This window comes from Salmo salar, chromosome ssa09 (assembly GCF_905237065.1).
Source record: "Salmo salar chromosome ssa09, Ssal_v3.1, whole genome shotgun sequence".
Lineage (NCBI taxonomy): Eukaryota > Metazoa > Chordata > Actinopteri > Salmoniformes > Salmonidae > Salmo > Salmo salar.
Window position 1 is genome coordinate 134,612,653 of NC_059450.1, and position 17,163 is coordinate 134,629,815.

General features: G+C 42.9%; 1 protein-coding gene across 1 annotated transcript in view; it reads right to left on the reverse strand.

The window, feature by feature from the left end:
- The window catches only part of LOC106612972 (protein Aster-B), a 98,598-nt gene extending 93,675 nt beyond the window's left edge, over positions 1–4,923 (reverse strand). Inside the window, exon 1 of the mRNA XM_045724664.1 lies at positions 4,562–4,923. The gene's annotated coding sequence lies outside the window, so the exon portion shown is untranslated. The remainder of the gene's footprint in view (positions 1–4,561) is intronic.
- Between the last annotated feature and the right edge of the window lie 12,240 nt (positions 4,924–17,163).

Here is a 17,163-nt window from a genome sequence, read left to right on the forward strand (position 1 = left end):
ACGCTACAGGCCTCACAGTACGCTACAGATCCCACAGTACGCGACAGATCCCACAGTACGCGACAGATCCCACAGTACGCGACAGATCCCACAGTACGCGACAGGCCTCACAGTACGCGACAGACCTCACAGTACGCGACAGATCCCACAGTACGCGACAGATCCCACAGTACGCGACAGATCCCACAGTACGCGACAGATCCCACAGTACGCGACAGATCCCACAGTACGCGACAGGCCTCACAGTACGCTGCAGGCCTCACAGTACGCTACAGGCCTCACAGTACGCTACAGGCCTCACAGTACGCTACAGGCCTCACAGTACACTACAGGCCTCACAGTACGCTACAGGCCTCACAGTACGCAACAGAGCTCATATGCCTCACGGTACGCTACAGGCCTCACGGTACGCTACAGACCTCACAGCACGCTGCAGGCCTCACAGTACGCTACAGAGCTCATATGCCTCACGGTACGCTACAGGCCTCACGGTACGCTACAGACCTCACTGCACGCTACAGGCCTCACGGTACGCTACAGGCCTCACGGTACGCTACAGGCCTCACGGTACGCTACAGGCCTCACGGTACGCTACAGGCCTCACGGTACGCTACAGACCTCACGGTACTCTATAGGCCTCACAGTACCCTACAGGCTTCACTGGAATCTGATCACTAATTAACCCACTGTAGTGGATGGGAATAAAGGAACACATTATGTACCAACCCACTGTATTCATGACCATTCATCCTGTATACAGAAGCTATACAACTGCTTTTGTGTTGCTTATTGTACGTGCATGTGACAACAATGTCAGATGGTACATGACGATCGAAATGGACCACAGATGGAAATGAGTTATGTGGAAAAATCCTGTGTAAACACAAATAGCATTTTAAATGCCTCTGGAAATGATCTGTACCATGTTTATCTGTCGCATTAATCTTACATCAATGGCTACAAGGATTCATATCATACCAACACTCTCCAAAGGCATACTTGTGTGCATTGAGGGCCTTCTACTGTGACTGTATCTTCACACTACACACATTAAAGTGCCATCCTAAACCCAACTCTGCTTGATGAGGTGCCTGAAGTGCATCACAACTAATCAGCCTGGCAGTGAATACTTATGTCTACCTCTGACTCTATCCGTCCTAAAAAGAGCTGAATGTTCTTTTGGTCCACATCTATGGAGGAAAGGAGAGCTTTCATCTTTTATTTACAGTATTCTGTGTGTTCTAAAAATAGCACTTGCTCCAGTGTGGACACCTACATGGGCCCAGATTTGGGTGTGGAACATGTAACACTGTATGCTGTGAGTGAAATAGTCAGACAGACAAGCTTTAACACAGTCTCATTCTAAAACAGTGAAAGGTGGGTTTTCACCAGACCGACAGTGTTGTTTAAACCACAATCACAAGAGGATATGTTTGGGTTATTAAGCCTGATTGAGCCTGTTAGGAATGAATTAGATGACGGCACATTCATTTAAGCTTAATAGATGTGATTTGTTCTAACAAAGCATTTGACACACAGTCTATTTGGGTTTGATATGCTCTATTATCCACCTTCTATATAGGGTTAAGTGATGTGTTTGTGATAACTGGTTTGTGATAACCAGAAGGAATTGCTTTCATGGCCATAAACAAAAAGAGAGAGAGAGAAAAAAGATCATATTACTCCAGTGCTAGCCTCTCTACACTGGCTTCCTGTTAAGGCTAGGGCTGATTTCAAGGTTTTACTGTTAACCTACAAAGCATTACATGGACTTGCTCCTACCTATCTCTCAGATTTGGTCCTGCCGTACATACCTACACGTACGCTACGGTCACAAGACGCAGGCCTCCTAATTGTCCCTAGAATTTCTAAGCAAACAGCTGGAGGCAGGGCTTTCTCCTATAGAGCTCAATTTTTATGGAATGGTCTGCCTGCCCATGTGAGAGACGCAGACTCGGTCTCAACCTTTATGTCTTCATTGAAGACTCATCTCTTTAGTAGGTCCTATGATTGAGTGTAGTCTGGCCCAGGAGTGTGAAGGTGAATGGAAAGGCACTGGAGCGACAAACTGCCCTTGCTGTCTCTGCCTGGCCGGTTGCCCTCTCTCCCCTGGGATTCTCTGCCTCTAACCCTATTACGGGGGGCTGAGTCACTGGCTTACTGGTGATCTTCCATGCCGTTCCTAGGAGGGGTGCGTCACTTGAGTGGTTTGAGTCACTGACGTGATCTTCCTGTCCGGGTTGGCGTCCCCCTCGGGTTTGTACCGTGGGGGAGATCTTCGTGGGCTATACTCGGCCATGTCTCAGGGTAGTAAGTTGGTGGTTTGAAGATATCGCTCTAGTGGTGTGGGAGCTGTGCTTTGGCAAAGTGGGTGGGGTTATATTCTGCCTGGTTGGCCCTGTATCGTCGGACGGGGCCACAGTGTTTACTGACCCCTCCTGTCTCAGACTCCAGTATTTATGCTGCAATAGTTTGTGTCGGGGTGCTAGGATCAGTCAGTTATATCTGGAGTATTTCTCCTGTCTTATCCGGTGTCCTGTGTGAATTTAAGTATGCTCCCTCTAACTCTCTCTCTTCTCTCAGAGGACTTGAGGCCTAGGACCATGCCTTAGGACTATCTGGCCTGATGACTCCTTGCTGTCCCCAGTCTACCTGCTATGGAACCCTGACCTGATCACCGGACGTGCTACCTTGTCCCGGGCCTGCTGTTTTCAACTCTCTCTCTACCCACCTGCTGTCTCTAACTCTGAATGATCGGCTATGAAAAGCCAACTGACATTTACTCCTGAGGTGCTGACCTGTTGCACCCTCTACAACCACTGTGATTATTATTATTTGACCCTGCTGGTCATCTATGAACGTTTGAACATCTTGGCCATGTACTGTTATAATCTCCACCTGGCACAGTCAGAAGAGGACTGGCCACCCTTCAGAGCCTGGCTCCTCTCTAGGTTTCTTCCTAGGTTCCTGCCTTTCTAGCGAGATTTTCCTAGCCACTGTGCTTATACATCTGCATTGCTTCCTGTTTGGGGTTTTAGGCTGGGTTTCTGTATAGCACTTTGTGAGATTGGCTGATGTAAAAAGAACTTTATAAATACATTTGATTGATTGATTGATTGATTGAATGAATGAATGAATGAATGAATGAAGAGAGGTTTAACTAGATATGGCTAATTTGCAGTGTGTAGAGAAGACAGGTTTACAGTATTAATCATCCTACATGGTAATGGTGTTATAGACATCCTTAACATCCTGTCAAAACCACACATTATGTCCAGCTACAAACAGGCAGACCAATCACTGAATCCTTTTCAGAAATGACATTTTGGTTCACGTCATCTCAAACAAACAATGCCTTTTAAGGCCAGTCTGACTCTGTCACTTCCATAGAAGTGATGTCATTAGTGCCGCCACAGTCTCTCGGACAGACCGTTCCCATGCTTCTTCACCACCAGCCACTTCATCAGAGTATCTCCAACTCTCTAGTACAGATGTAGGATCTTGCAGCAACAGGATTATTATGTGGATTCTAATGAATGGATATTTTTGCCTCCAAGCCACCTGGCACTGCAGTGTGGGAGAAGGTTTATGAACGTATTTTATCTGTGAAGAAAACATTGTAGTTTCAATATGACAGAAAGAGAAAGGGCCCTGACTGACACTTCCTGTGAGCTAGAGAAGCACTTTCCCAGGCCTGACAAAGTCCTGTCACACATAACAGAAGAAGAGAAGCTGTCTGAGGCTGAGAGAGTCTGTCTGTGAGAAGCAAGGTGTGTTATTCAGATAGAGTTGGCTAGGATGAGAGCCAGTGTAAGCTACATTCATACTGCATGCATCCCGATAGAGTTTCACTCAGAATAAAATGGAGATGGCACATATTATAGGTAGAGATATAGCCTACGGTACAGAGAGAAAGGTTTAGTTAGTCTACAAAGGCTTTATGCGGTAAATGCATACAAAGGAGTGTTTAGAAACATGCATAATCAGAGGCACAAGGGTGCTATAGAGTAGGACTGGGGACCCCTATGGGTATTCCTCCAGTTGTTGCGCTGCACACATGCTGCCCTGCATAACAGCTGGCTGGGGGTCATGTTAAAAAGCCAATAGAGAGAGGAGCTATGTGCAGAATGTCAGCAACCTTTCCAACTGACCAGTGGGTATCACTGTGTAATCCATCACACACACACCCAGCCTCCCAATATTAATTACTGTCCATATGGAAAGTCTGATTAGTTCATTATAGACATTTAAAAAGTGTTCAAGAGGATCCTTAATTATGGTCTTTGAAAACGTTTTCAATTTAGTGATACGCCTAATAACTGTTATTTGTTTTAACACTGCCAGGCATGCCAAGCAATATGATTATGTTGTAAGGAAAGATGCCACTCAAGTCATGGCAGAAGCAGATACTGTATTTTTGACATGACAGTCGATGGACTGCATGATATTTCTATTACCCACATCGATGTTCACTCAAACTAACTTATACTCGTAGGATGTAATGGATGTCAACAAGTGAACAAGGAATGTTGTATGCTGAAGGAAAATAAGAACATCCTACCTTTGCAGAGGTCCAGCACAATCCGTGGCCAGTGTGACGCGTTTATTTCTCAGTTATAACATGAAATATTCAATTGCCTCCATCCTTATATTTCATTGTCACTTTGAATATCAGCAATATTATGAGACTCATTTCATAAACTCCGTACGATTTCATTGATGTAGCCTATCAATTGGTTGAAGTTGACCGTGTGGCTATAAAGAGAAAAACGCCAATAAAGCCTATTCCATAATCGTTATTTGTATTTCAATGTGCTTTACCTTCAATATGTTCTTCAAAGTTGTAAAAGGTTTCGTCAACATCAACAAGTTTGAGAAGGCTATTCATTGAACGTGAAATTGACGCAGAGTAGTTCAGTGCGCACGGGGAAGTTGATTCGTTGAACAAACAAGAACAATCAGTGCATCTTGTAGGCGGGGCAAAATCCCGTTACTCTGGATCCGAGCAATCATTCCTTGCCTCTCAGAGCCAGAGAGAGCAGACCACTGCCCAGTGACCTATCAGTTGCAAGCACATGCTGCTGACCAAAACAGTAAACTGACCTGCGTCATTTTAACCTCTTAGTTATCGAGATTAAATACATGTTTCCCACAAACTCAGAAACATCCAAAATATGTGAGGTAGGTCTTCCTAAATATGCCTACACATTGTTTAATTTTCTAATGCTATTCAGATTCACAACTTTGACAATCTTTCCACAATCAATCATCATCATCACCATGTCCCCCCATTTCACTTACATGAGGTATATGAGTCCAGGCAGACAGATACATACTCTACCTCGATGTTCAATGCGATACACCCACCCTGTAAAAACCGACAGCTATATATGATGCCAAATTGTTAGCCAACTGTTGCACAAAATGTTACTACAGCATCCTCTCTCTCAGACTGTGTTTTAGCAACAGTTAAACCACCACCAGAGAGTGGGGCCAGAGTCAGTGGCACCCAGCCCAGGAGACATCCACACAGAGCTCTCTACCCGGAACTTGGCACCACGAGAGAAACAGCTGCCAGATGGTCAAATTCTACAAGGATACAGAAATGTGCCTTTTTTTTGTATTCAAACTGACAGGTGCATTGGACATTTCTAACTATTGTGTTGTGGGCATAATTGGTTGTTCGTTTTAGTTTAGAGTTTTCCTCCAAAAATGAAACACTGTACCTGCCTAATGCACAATTTCCATCCTAATTCTACACATTTTGCCATGGGGCAGAGAAAATGTTGCAGTTTTAAAGCCAATTTTCTGCAATTCTACGCATTTTTCCATGACTTTGGCGATGATATCAATGGGGGCCCCCTGGAGGTCAGGGCCCCTGAGCACATGCCCTGCGTGTCCGGTAATGATTAGGCCAACCACAAGGTTTAGATAGCTGGCTAAACTACTTTAACTAGCAATGTTAGCTGACATGGGCTAATTGAATGTCATAACAAGTTGAAAACTGCTGATGCACTACCAAATGTCGAAATTGCACCTTGTGAATTCTACTTTTCTAAATCTCAACAGTAAATTGAGACCCCAACTGAGTAAATGTATTTATTTTTGGCCCCCTAGGCAGCCACGGGGCTACGAATAGCACATAGTCTGCATAAAGGAAGAAGTGGCACAGGTGTAATTTCATGTCTTGACATTCAATGGTGTTTGGGATAACCTTTAGTGGTGTCTGGCAAACAACTACTGATGTTAATGACACATTTTGTGTCTCATTTACATCACATTTCACATTTGTGTTGCACTGATATTGAGTTCAGAGGGAAACAGGGCTCATATAGTGACAGTGAAATCTCTATGATAGATAGTTATGTCATAGACTCTGATGCTAATCCTGACCTTTCCGCCTCTTTCAGAACAAAGGATTAAAAGGCTATAGACAACAGAGTGGACGTCTGTCTGATAGTGTGTGTGTGTCACCACCTCCTCCTCACAAGAGCGCTAAGCTCCTCAATGTGACCTGTGTGTGGTCGGTCAAATTCAAGCCTTCTATCTGGCAATGGCCACTCCGCCGCTATTGATAACTGTGCTAAACAATGTTTCTATTGAAGGAGCGGAGCGTTTCCATCTCCTCCATGGTTACAATCAGTTTTCCCTATTAAAACTGAGAGCAGCCAGGAGCCACTGTACATTTCTGAGTGGGAGAGACAAGTGACCCAGGTCCAGAATAGCATCTTAGCCAATGAGGTGGGGACAGATAAGAGATGTGTTCTCTTTGGCTCCTTGTCTGAAGTTAGTGAATCACAAACATGCCCCTCATAATTTGAGCCTGTTAGAGCAAGAGATGTCTGTTGGATGTGAAAAACTGTTTTTGCCCTGGAGAACATCCTGGGTTGTATCCTGTGTTGTCTGTGCCAGCCAAGTGATTGATCTGTACTACTGCCTAAGGGTTATTGCAAGTGGGTGTCGGTTTACTTTAGCTTGATTGAAAGGAAAAAGGGCTGTTATAAGAGAGCAAATAAAATGGAAATAGCTGTGACATTTACAGCGGAAGAAATTAAATTAAGTCAAAACTGTCAGAAAAAAGTTTTGGTGTCAGTTTTCATCTCCAGTTTCATAAATTATTCTAAATGGGTTAGTCTGAAACAGTTTAGAGAGGTGGAGACTTGACTGTAATTAGATAACAGTTTAGAGAGGTGGAGACTTGACTGTAATTAGATAACAGTTTAGAGAGGTGGAGACTTGACTGCAATTAGATAACAGTTTAGAAAGGTGGAGACTTAAATTTTATTATAATTAGTATTTATTTATTTTAAAAAATGTACTCTTTTTCGTGGTATCCAATTGGTAGTTAAAGTCTCATCCCTTCGCTGCAACTCCCATACGGACTTGGGAGAGGCGAAGGTCGAGAGCCGTATGTCCTCCGAAACACAACCCAGCCAAGCCGCACTGCTTCTTGACACAATGCCTGCTTAACCCGGAAGCCAGCCGCACCAATGTGTCGGAGGAAGCACCGTACACCTGGCGACGGTGTCAGCATGCATTGCGCCTGGCCTGCCGCAGGAGTCGCTAGAGCGTGATGGGACAAAAACAGCCCTGCCGGCCAAACCCTCCCCTAACCCGGACGATGCTGGGCCAATTGTGTGCTGCCCAACAGAGCCTGGACTCGAACCAGGATCTCTAGCGATACAGCTAGCATTGCGATGCAGTGCCTTAGACCACTGCGGCACTTGGAAGAGAGGTGGAGACTTGACTATAATTAGATAACAGTTTAGAGAGATGGCGACTTCACTGTAATTAGATAACAGTTTAGAGAGGTGGAGACTTGACTATAATTAACTTATTATTGATGATCTGCCTTTCCTGAATCTAAAATAAATGTTTGTGAGAGGTTTGTCTACGATGCTTCTTAAACATTTGGATGTGAAATATAAACACTAGCTCCTCCCATTGATCTACCGTAAAACGTCAATTAAACGCTGAGTCTCAAATAGCTGCCAGTCCCTTTTAATAGCCAGGCATCAGAACACATTTCAGCAAATAAACGTCTGTTTCAAATAAACGTCACATCTAAATGAATTCTTTACGAGGTTACCATGGATACAGCTCTGCTATTCCCACAGTCACGTGCATTAAACATAAAAAAAATGATATATATATATTCTGTCAACGTTGCTATCTATGGTGCCGGTATCGCTCTCAGTGATGGTAAGGCGTGAAATCGGGGGTGTATGATAGGCAGCCTAGTCTTTGCAAGTCTAATCTAGGATGGATGTTATTATAATGTTTATACTGGTCACAATACACAGTGTGGTAGTCTTTTCAACATTTTATTGAGCAAAAGCTGTGTGCATTAAGGAAATAGAAGCCTGGCTCAAATAGAAGCCTGTCTCTAATAAGCACCGGTTGTGCTCCGTGATTGAAGCAAATAAATGCCGGGGCTATTGACATTTTAAGGTACTCATGTTTGTGGTTGGGAGGAAAATCAATAAACTTGTATTTAACTAGAGATGGGTGGCTCACATCCCTCCAAGGATTGACTGTCTGTCTGTCTGTCTGTCTGTCTGTCTGTCTGTCTGTCTGTCTGTCTGTCTGTCTGTCTGTCTGTCTGTCTGTCTGTCTGTCTGTCTGTCTGTCTGTCTGTCTGTCTGTCTTTCCTTCCTTGGCGGGCTTATCAACGTTTGACTAACTGGTATTGATTGGTGAATGTATTGTATTGTATTAAACTGCCCTTTTTCACTGCATTCCAAATATGAAAAAACAACTAGGCCACTAGGGCCTCTGGAATAGATTCAAAATGACCTTTTCTGCTTTGAAGGCACTCCAATGGAGCAATATCACTAGGCTTGAAGTGATGCTCCAAAGGTTAAGTATAATTTCTCCCAGTAGTTTTGAAAGTAGTGCTCACGAGCCAAAACGGCTCCCCGATAACTGTGCACATTTGTGTACTTTTGCAATTCATATGAAATGTTACGAATTCAAATTTGTACAATATGTTACAAATGTGTAAGTGCTTAAGATCCCAGACTGCATCTTTAAGGAAAGGGGGATACCTTGTGAGTTGTACAACTGAATGCATTCAACTGAAATGTGTCTTCCGCATTTAACCCAAACCCCTATGAATCAGAGAGGTGCGGGGGGCTGCCTTAATCAACATCCACATCATCGTCGCCCAGGGAACAGTGGGTTAACTGCCTTGCTCAGGGGCAGAACAACAGATTTTTACCTTGTAAGCTCGGGGATTCGATCTTGCAACCTTTCGGTTACTTGTCCAACGCTCTAACCGCTAGGCTACCTGCCACCCCAAAACTGAATGCATTCAACTGAAATGTTGAACTAAATGGGATGTGTCAGACCCGATTGTACTGGGCTGTTCTCCCATTTTGCAGTAAATGTGTCCTATAATGTCGCTGCTCTAATACATGGTTGGAAAGGGGAGTGGGAGGTGGCTAGACGGTTCAATCACTGTGAGTAATACATATGGGGCAGCAGCCCATTAAGCGCTATACCGTTCACTAAGACAAATACAAAGTACTAACTCATAAATTCCCAGGTTGGACTGAAGTTCCTTCTTCAGTCCAACCACCAAACACCTCGTTCATGTTCTTAGCTGGCAATATGACTGTAATCCATTAGCCTGATGGGGGGGGGGAACAGTCATGTCGTTACAATTGTGTGCTCTTATACGCATTCATTCACTTAATTATGAGTTTGCCAGTCTGTATGACAGCTTGTGTAACTGGAAACACTTTGTGAATAGATCAATGATGTAGCACAGAGGACATTAAACTGCTGTATCATCTAGGTTACCTGTTATCCATGTATTCATCTGTAATTAAAACAGTATAAGCCCTGCCTGAGTCACCTTGCCTTGAAGGATAGTTAGACTGTTCATTTGCCTCCTTTATGGTAGTGGCAGTGGAAGCTGAGCTGAGGTGAGGAGAGATTGAATTGAACCTGGATCTCCAGCCACCCTAGAGAACACATAACAAGATCAATTACACAAATTAGCCACTACTCCAGAAAGAGTTAAGCACCCGCACCTCTCCATCAAGGTGTGGAGACCAGGCCTGTGTTACCTGTTGTTGGAACACTGCTTGTGAAACTCAGGCAGTGTGCTATTGGTTGGCAGCACAGACAACATTCAAACTAGCTACTGTAGATTGACTTGACCGAAAAGGCCTTTGTAGCCGAGTTGCACTGCCTGCACAATCTGATGTCTTTGAGTGAGAGAAAGACAGAAAAGAGAAGAAAAGTGAGTGAGGGAGTGAGTGAGCGAGCGAGAGAGGCGAAGTGAACATGTGGGTTTCCCACCGACTGCCAGCTGAAGTAATTTCAGTGTGCAGACAACATCACATTCATCTTCAGCTATCTGACAGCTCCAGAAATACTGAGGGAAGGAATCTGTGGTAGCAGCTTGTTTTTCACTGTTCCATGAAAATACTCATTCACATACAACATGTTTTGAGAGACATGAAGTAATAAATATACAGTACATGCTTTGGAGGGGAGAGAGTTTCTCAGTTTCCATGGTAACAATGGAAGTTGGAATTTGTTTTGCTGCTAAGTTTTATTTTCAGACCATTAACAAAGCTCTTGCTATTGTGATGTGTAAAATGTATTATGTTTTATTGTTTCCAGTCTTGGTGTTACAAAAGGAACCCATTTGAATTTAAAGGAGAAACAACAATGAACCTCCCACATGTTATCTTGCTTATCAAAGAAGTTACTAACATGTTACTACAGTTTCTCTGTTTGACAGTTCTTCCTATTCCATTAAAGTAAATACCATGATGAAATGATTTCCAAAGTCTCAAGGTCAGACATGTCTACATGGTTGTTCATGAAACACATGTAGTATTGCTTACAGTATTACATCTCAAATTATATTGTGCTGCAACAAAAAAGCATTTCATTCAAAAATTCTCTCCACAGTCACATTTAGTTAGCTGTTAATCGTGATGCTGTTCTCTAAATAATGAAACAATATGCTAATTATTTCATTAATGAGGCTTCAAATGGTCGTCGACCAAACATAAAAACAAATAAATAAGGAAGAAAACAAAAGTATGCTCCACCATGCTAGTTCCATAGGGCATAGATACATCTGCTCCATGAGAAATGGATGGCTGTAGTGGTCCCCTAAAGGGATGATAACTACTTCCTCCCCCACTTCCTATCTCCTATGTAATGCATCATAAATCCTATAGATTACCCCCAGCGCATGGACAAACTAGACCAGCTGAGGCTCACAGTGTGACACAGTCAATCAGGCCATGTCCCTGTCACCTGCAGTGTGCAGTGACTGAGAGCACACTGTGGCCTCCAGGGATCCAGGGAGACTCCAATGATATGGTCCTACAGGTACAAAGAGTTTGATGCATCTGGTGGAGATGAGGTGTTAAACTTTTGTGTGAAATGTCTGATGTCTGTGTGAAAAGAAAACTGACAGTCGCAGTGATGGTCTACAGACTTTCCACTGGAGTATAAATTAAATGTTGTTTTGACCAGCGACACTTGTCGCATTCTAATTCTCTACAGACATGTCATTAGACCAAGTATAAACTGGCCAGTGGCGACCCGTCAATGTTTTGCTTGCATGTTTTGCATGTTATTTTGGCATTAATACGTGTCACATATCTGTTTGAAAACAATGTAAAAAAATCCAATCCAATCGTTGAGTTAATATTTTTTTTCTTTCACCTTTATTTAACCAGGTAGGCCAGTTGAGAACAAGTTCTCATTTACAACTGCGACCTGGCCGAGATAAAGCAAAGCAGAGCGACACAAACAACAACACAGAGTTACACATAGAATAAACAAACTTACAGTCAATAACACAATAGAAAAGAAAGTCTATATACAGTGTGTGCAAATGGTGTGAGGAGGTAAGGCAATAAATAGGCCATAGTAGCGAAGTAATTACAATTTAGCAAATGAACACTGGAGTGAAAGATGTGCAGATGATGATGTGCAAGTAGAAATACTGGGGTGCAAAAGAGCAAAAAAGTAAATAAAAACAATATGGGGATGAGGTAGGTAGATTGGATGGGTTATTTACGGATGGGCTGTGTACAGCTGCATCGATCGATTAGCTGCTCAGATAGCTGATGTTTAAAGTTTGTCAGGGAGATATAAGTCTCCAACTTCAGTGATTTTTGCAATTCGTTCCAGTCATTGGCAGCAGAGAACTGGGAGGAAAGGTGGCCAAAAGAGGTGTTGACTTTGGGGTTACCAGTGAGATATACCTGCTGGAGCGCGTGCTACGGGTGGGTGCTGTTATCGTTAGAGGTCGACCGATTAATCGGAATGGCCGATTAATTAGGGCCGATTTCAAGTTTTCATAACAATCGGAAAACTGTATTTTTGGACGCCGATTTGGCCGTTTTTTTTTTGTTAGACCTTTATTTAACTAGGCAAGTCAGTTAAGAACACATTCTTATTTTCAATGACGGCCTTGGAACGGTGGGTTAACTGCCTTGTTCAGGGGCAGAACAACAGATTTTTACCTTGTCAGCTCAGGGATTCAATCTTGCAACCTTACGGTTAACTAGTCCAACGCTCTAACCACCTGCTTTACATTGCACTCCACGAGGAGCCTGCCTATTACGCAAATGCAGTAAGAAGCCAAGGTAAGTTGCTAGCTAGCATTAAACGTATCTTATAAAAAACAATCAATCAATCATAATCACTAGTTAACTACACATGGTTGATGATATTACTAGTTTATCTAGCCTGTCCTGCGTTGCATATAATCGCTTAGGTACACGTTGCTCCAACCATAAACATCAATGCCTTTCTTAAAATCAATACACAAGTATAGATTTTTAAACCTGCATATTTAGTTAATATTGCCTGCTAACATGAATTTCTTTTAACTAGGGAAAATGTGTCACTTCGCTTGCAAACAGAGTCAGGGTATATGCAGCAGTTTGGGCCGCCTGGCTCGTTGCGAACTGTGAAGACTATTTCTTCCTAACAAAGACAGCCGACTCCGCCAAACAGGGGATGATTTAACAAAAGCGCATTTGCGAAAAAAGCACAATCGTTGCACGACTGTACCTAACATTAACATCAATGCCTTTCTTAAAATCAATACACAGATGTATATATTTCTAAACCTGCATATTTACCTAAAAGAAATCCAGGTTAGCAGGCAATATTAACCAGGTGAAATTGTGTCATCTTGCGTTCATTGCACGCAGAGTCAGGGTATATGCAACAGTTTGGGCCGCCTGGCTCGTTGCGAACTAATTTGCCAGAAATCTACGTAATTATGACATAACACTGAAGGTTGTGCAATGTAACACGAATATTTAGACTTAGGGATGCCACCCGTTAGATTTACATTTACATTTACATTTAAGTCATTTAGCAGACGCTCTTATCCAGAGCGACTTACAAATTGGTGCATTCACCTTATGATATCCAGTGGAACAACCACTTTACAATAGTGCATCTAAATCTTTTAAGGGGGGGGTTAGAAGGATTTATTAGATAAAATACAGAACGGTTCCGTATTTCACTGACAGGAAAAACGTTATGTTTTCGAGATGATAGTTTCCGGATTCGACTATATTAATGACCTAAGACTCGTATTTCTGTGTGTTATTATGTTATAATTAAGTCTATGATTTGATAGAGCAGTCCAACTGAGCGATGGTAGGCAGCAGCAGGCACGTAAGCCTTCATTCAAACAGCACGTTCGTGCGTTTGCCAGCAGCCCTTCGCAATGCATTGCGCTGTTTATGACTTCAAGCCTGTCAACTCCCAAGATTAGGCTGGTGTAACCGATGTGAAATGGCTAGCTAGTTAGCCGGGTGCGCGCTAATAGCGTTTCAAACGTCACTCGCTCTGAGACTTGGAGTAGTTGTTCCCCTTGCTCTGGATGGGTAACGCTGCTTCGAGGGTGGCTGTTGTTGATGTGTTCCTGGTTCGAGCCCAGGTAGGAGCGAGGAGAGGGACGGAAGCTATACTGTTACACTGGCAATACTAAAGTGCCTATAAGAACATCCAATAGTCAAAGGTATATGAAATACAAATCGTATAGAGAGAAATAGTCCTATAATTCCTATAATAACTACAACCAAAAACTTCTTACCTGGAAATATTGAAGACTCATGTTAAAAGGAACCACCAGCTTTCATATGTTCTCATGTTCTGAGCAAGGAACTTAAACGTTAGCTTTTTTTACATGGCACATATTGCACTTTTACTTTCTTCTCCAACACTTTGTTTTTGCATTATTTAAACCAAATTGAACATGTTTCATTATTTATTTGAGGCTAAATTGATTTTATTGATGTATTATATTAAGTTAAAATAAGTGTTCATTCAGTGTCACGTCCTGGCCAGTATAAGGTTAATTGGTATTGTAGTTTGGTCAGGACGTGGCAGAGGGTATTCGTTTTATGTGGTTCGGGGTGGTGTGTTTGTTGAAGGGGCATTTGATTTAAGTATTCCGGGGTTTTTGGGCACTGTTTGGTTTTCATGTATTCTATGTTTAGTCTAGTGTGTCTGTTTCTATGTTTTGGTTAATTGGGGTTGGGACTCTCAGTTGAAGGCAGGTGTTGTCTATTTGCCTTTGATTGAGAGTCCCATATATTAGGGTGTGTTTGTGTTTGTCATTTGTGGGAGATTGTTCCGTGTTTAGTGTATGTCAACATTACAGGACTGTCAGTTTATCGTTCGTTCTCTTTTGTTATTTTGTGTTCATTTTGGAGTTAATAAATGTTCAAAATGAACAACCGCATACCTGCTGCGTTTTGGTCCTCCTTCACCGACGACGATACCTGTGACAATTCAGTATTGTTGTAATTGTCATTATTACAAATAAATAAATACAATTGTAAAAAAATATATATAAAAAATATATATATAAAAAAGAAAATAATAAAAAATATATATATATAATGATTATTTTTTTATTTATTTTATTTTTATTTTTTTTAAATCGGCCGAGTAATCAGTATCGGCTTTTTGGTCCTCCAATAATCGGCATCGGCGTTGCAAAAATCATAATCGGTCGACCTCTAGTTATCGTGACCTGTGAGCTGAGATCAAGCGGAGCTTTACCTAGCAAAGACTTATAGATGACCTGGAGCCAGTGGGTCTGGCGACGAATACGTAGCGAGGGCCAGCCAACAAGAGCATACAGGTCACAGTGGTGGGTGGTATATGGGGCTTTGGTGACAAAACGGAAGGCACTGTGATAGACTGCATCCAGTTTGCTGAGAAGAGTGTTGGAGGCTATTATATAAATGACATCGCCGAAGTCGAGGATCGATAGGATAGTCAGTTTTACGGGGGTATGTTTGGCAGCGTGAGTGAAGGAGGCTTTGTTGCGAAATAGGAAGCTGATTCTAGATTTAATTTTGGATTGGAGATGTTTAATATCAGTCTGGAAGGAGAGTTTACAGTCTTGCCAGACACCTAGGTATTTGTAATTGTCCACATATTCTAAGTCAGAACCGTCCAGAGTAGTGATGCTAGCCGGACGGGCGGGTGCGGGCAGTGATCGGTTGAAAAGCATGCATTTAGTTTTACTAGCGTTTAAGAGCAGTTGGAGGCCACGGAAGGAGTGTTGTATGGCAGTGAAGCTCTTTTGGAGGTTAGTTAACACAGTGTCCAAATAAGGGCCAGATGTATACAGAATGGTGTCATATGCGTAGAGGTGGATCAGGGAATCACCCGCAGCAAGAGCGCCATCGTTGATATATAGAGAGAAAAGAGTCAGCCTGAGAATTGAACCCTGTGGTAGCCCCATAGAGACTGCCAGAGGTCCGGACAACAGGCCCTCCGATATGACACACTGAACTCTATCTGAGAAGTAGTTGGTGAACCAGGCGATGCAGTCATTTGTGAAACCAAGGTCGTTGAGTCTGCCGATAAGAATACGGTGATTGACAAGAGTCGAAAGCCTTGGCTAGGTCGATGAAGATGGCTGCACAGTACTGTCTTTTATCAATGGCAGTTATGATATCGTTTTGTACCTTGAGCGTGGCTGAGGTGCCCCCATGACCAGCTTGGAAATCGGATTGCACAGCGGAGAAGGTATGGTGGGATTCAAAATGGTCAGTGATCTGTTTATTAACTTGGCTTTCGAAGACTTTAGAAAGGCAGGGCAGGATGGATATAGGTCTGTAACAGTTTGGGTCTAGAGTGTCACCCCCTTTGAAGAGCGGGATGACCGCAGCAGCTTTCCAATCTTTAGGGATCTCGGACGATACAAAAGAGAGGTTGAACAGACTGGTAATAGGGCTTGCAACAATGGCGGTGGATCATTTTAGAAAGAGAGGGTCCAGATTGTCTAGCCCAGCTGATTTGTATGGGTCCAGGTTTTGCAGCTCCTTCAGAACATCTGCTATCTGGATTTGGGTGAAGGAGAAGCTGGGGAGGCTTGGGCAAGTAGCTGCGGTTGGTGCGGAGCTGTTGGCCAGGGTTGGGGTAGCCAGGAGGAAAGCATGGCCAGCCATAGAGAAATGCTTATTGAAATTCTCGATTATCGTGGATTTATCGGTGGTGACAGTGTTTCCTAGCCTCAGTGCAGTGGGCAGCTGGGAGGAGGTGCTCTTATTAATAAAGCTGCATACAAACTTGGTCTCTTTTTTGCTTTCTTGAGTAAGGCAGCTCCAAAATGCAGGTGTTTCAGCCTAACAGTACTTTCTGTGGTGGTGGGGCAGCCAGCGTAGGGGTTGGTAACGTGCTCTAGTTGCGCCGTGGTTGGCTCAGTGTTTTGTCACTCATGGGGACACTACGTCACTGAAAAATCTACAGGTAGAGCTTGAACATTCAAGCCCCTTGGTGCTGCCTTAGAGTTACATTAGAAGTGCCCATCCAAGAAGGCTCAAGGTCATTACCCACAGATAAAATGACATCAAATCACGTTAAATCTACCGTAGCTTTGATTGGACTGATCATGTCAACATCATACGTTCAAAATCTTAGCTAGCAGTCATGATCATGAATCAAGTCGACAATCTACTGGCAAATCCTTTTCAATCCTTGTCATATGAAGATAAATAATGAAGAAAAATGATAGATAAAATGTATCGGTGCTCATCGGCCAATGAACATAAACATTACACAACAAGTTGGAAATAGCAAATTCAACAATGAGTGGTTTGGAAGGAATCAGTGGCTTACTGCAATCCCAGCCTGCTATTCAGT